Below are 3,488 nucleotides of genomic sequence, written 5' to 3' on the forward strand. Positions count from 1 at the left end.
TAAGCAGATCCCGGACACAGAATTTCTCAGATATGCCCAGATCAGACATTACTTCTCACACCGGTTCTGTGTGCCAGATACAGCAAATCACAGCCTTCGAGAAGACCTACTCCTCCACAACCTTTGCTAAACAGGTTATCTCACCCCTATATCTGGAACTCCTGCCAAGCATGGGTGGGCCGCAAGCGATTACACATTAGGCAGTGGGAGGATATTGGAGACCAGCTGGAGACACAGGGGTGGTACTTTGAAGGTGGTACTTGACTCTGGCCCGGCTACACAAATATCACAAACAAACCTCTCCTTTATGTTTCAGGGGATGCAACCAGACAGGGACCTTCTTCCATATACACTGGCGACACACTTTATCGCAGTGCGGCCAGATCCGCAAGCCGGGAGATTTCCCGGCTTGCTAGTGGCCGCCCCTCGGCGTGCCGCGCGTCATAGACGCGCGGTCACGCGTCATCGGGAGCCTGCGCCCCCTGCACGCGTGTCCAAGGGCTCCCCGAGGGAGCCCTGGTGTCCCGCGATCGCGGGACAGCGGCAGGGGGTTCCGGGGGACCCGGCGGACCCGGCAGCGGTAGGGAGAGCGCCCCGATCGGAGGGCGCTCTTCCGCTGCTTCGGCGCGCGCCCGTCACACTCGGGCGCGCACCAGGCTACTGCTGCGGCACAGAACGGGCAAATGCTCGAATAAACTGTGCCGCAGCAGTATAGTATGGTGGGACTGCTCGGTAATAAAAGAGCTGTGGTGGGAGTTGCACACTCCTTAATGATACCCTAGGATTATCAACAAAATCCTCGCCATGGGAAGCCGTTCTCTACAGAAGGCCCCTTAAGATCAATAGTAGGCAGAGGAAACTAATTAACCATCTTCTCTCAGCGGCCAGCTGTACCATTGATGTGGCCTTGAAGGGACCTTCCCCTAACCTCCCTACAATTATTACAAGGGTGTGGGACGTTTTATGAGTTTGGAGAAGATCACAGCCCGGCTCAATGACTCCTCAAACAAATTTGTGGTAACATGGAATCTGTCGATCGTGAAGTGGAAACATCCGGCTTTTGATAGACCTTCCATGGTACTACACAGGCGGCACACTTTATTTGAGTGTGGCTCATTCCGCAAGCCGGGATATGTCCCGGCTTGCGAGCCGCACCCCCTCGGCGTGCCGCGTATCACCGATGCGCGGTCACGCGTCATCGGGTGCCTGTGCCGCCTGTACGCGTGCCCAGGGCTCCCCGAGGGAGCCCTGGTGTCGCGCGGATGTGAGGACGGCGGCGGGACATTCCGGGGGACCCGGTGAGGAGAGGGGGAAGCCCCGATCGGCGGGCCTCTCCTCTGAGGCTTCGGCGCGCGCCCGGGACATCCCGGCGCGCGCCAGGTTACTGTCGCGGCCGAGACCGGGCAAATGCTCAAATAAACTCGGCCGCGACAGTATAAACACATAGTCCGCCCCGGGACCTAGTGGGCTCCACAGCAGACTATCTGTTTATAGCACCATGGAAGATCTATCAAAAGCTGAGTGTTCCCACTTCCGGAATAAGACCATTTGGCACGGACATCTCGTCGTCGGCGAGCAACCGCAGGGGACAGCTAGCCGTCGGCCGTTTCCCCGCGAAGGTAAGTAAGTGGTTAGAGGGATTAGTGTTAGTATTTGGGGTTAACTTGAGGGTTTTTAAGGTAAGGGTTTAAGGTTAGGGGTTTTAGGGTAAGGGGTTAAGGTTAGGGGTATTAGGGTAAGGGGTTTAAGGTTAGGGGGTTTAGGGTAAAGGGTTAAGGTTAGGATTTTTAGGTCAAGAGGTTAGAGGTTTTACGGTAAGGGGTTAACGTGTTAGATTGTGTTTTTGTAACCCTGAGATGTCCCTCCCCTTCCATCACCCCTGTTCCCTTTTTATTTCTGTACGCCCCCCCCCCCCAAAATAAAAACCTTCATGATAAAAAATAAATAAAATTACATTGACGGAATCGCGTCAATTTATACACTTACATTAAAACAGCAGCGGTACTGGCTTCTGGCGAGGGCACGTGCCATCCCGCGTCACAGCGTTTCCATACAAGAGGGGTCTAAGAGACGAATGTTAATAAACAGAATTTGTTTGCAGTGGAGTGCCCCTACAGTATGCTATCTATCTATCCAGTTTATATATACACCCACATACATATCTCTCTCTCTCTCTCTCTCTCTCTCTCTCTCTCCTCTCTCTCTCTCTCTCTCTCTCTCTCTCTCTCTCTCTCTCTCTCTCTCTCTCTCTCTCTCTCTCTCTCTCTCGTAATGTGTATGTTATTTCATTATAAATGAAGAATAATATGAAATGTAAAGCATGTACAATTTGTCTTATTCAAGCTAATTTTTAAACTAATGTACAATATTTTCATGACCATTTATATTTGAATCATGACCTGGATATGAGGAGTAATTTAGTCTTTATACAAAGCTAAAACCCACCAAAACAATGTCACAATTTGCATTGAGAAAAAAAATAAATAAGAGGATTTATTTTTATGTTTAATTAATTTATAATTAATAATATAATAAAAATGCCAGCCCACCTGCCGTGACATTGCTTTCCCACAATGCCGTGACTCGGATTCGAACCGAGGTTGCTGCGGCCACAACGCAGAGTACTAACCACTATACGATCACGGCGAGCTACTCGGGCTCTGAAGGCAGCCGCTGCACAACAGCCAGCATGAGTCAGAACTGAGCGGTGACCTCATCACAGTGTGACGGGAGGCAAGAGACCAGCCTCCCTGTGCTACAATGTGTCACGTGCATGTATCACTTCACAGCTCACTGATTCATGGGATTCATTCATTAGTCCAAATAAAAAGAAAGCTGTGTGTGCTGTGCACGCGCATAGTAAGTGAAACGTCTTTGTGTGTTGCAGAAAGATAAGAGATTCAGCGCCCGTGCTGCAGATGTAGTTTGCTGGAAGCACTAATCCCCTTGCAGCATGTATGTGGAGCGTCTCCCCAACTGAATCCTAAAGCAAGGTGACCCCCGGGACGGGGGGCGGACACCCTGTGAAAATGCACACAGTGCGCACCAGGGGTTAAAATAAAGTAGACATATTTATTAATACAAAAAATGACTGAGGGGATCCAACCCCCACCTCAGTACACACATGCACTAGATCCGGTAAAAGTGACAAAAAATGACAAAAAATACCCACACACAATATGAGATGTATCTACTTAGACTAGATCTAAACACAACATTACAAAAAATAAATAAATAAATAAAAAGACATCATTGTTCAAAATAACGGATGCATGGACCCAGATATATGCTAAAAATGAAGCTGAACAACTGCCTGAATCTGAGAGGGGGAGACGGAGACTTGCACTGAGGTCCCGAGCGGGTCCCGCTGGTAAGCGTACCAGGGCCCGGCCCACGCCACCGCAGAGATGTCACCACCGCACGAGCTCCCTGCAAGCGCCGTCTCAGCCTAACAGCATACGCGCTGTGACCTGTCGTGACCTCTACGG

At 50.4% G+C, this 3,488-nt stretch overlaps 1 non-coding gene across 1 annotated transcript; it reads right to left on the bottom strand.

Moving 5' to 3' along the window:
- Window positions 1–2,574: 2,574 nt before the first annotated feature.
- TRNAH-GUG (transfer RNA histidin (anticodon GUG)) lies at window positions 2,575–2,646 on the bottom strand. Its single transcript has one exon. It is a non-coding gene; the product is annotated as a tRNA-His (tRNA).
- Window positions 2,647–3,488: the final 842 nt, after the last annotated feature.

The sequence above is a fragment of the Ascaphus truei genome, chromosome 18 (genome assembly GCF_040206685.1).
Source record: "Ascaphus truei isolate aAscTru1 chromosome 18, aAscTru1.hap1, whole genome shotgun sequence".
Lineage (NCBI taxonomy): Eukaryota > Metazoa > Chordata > Amphibia > Anura > Ascaphidae > Ascaphus > Ascaphus truei.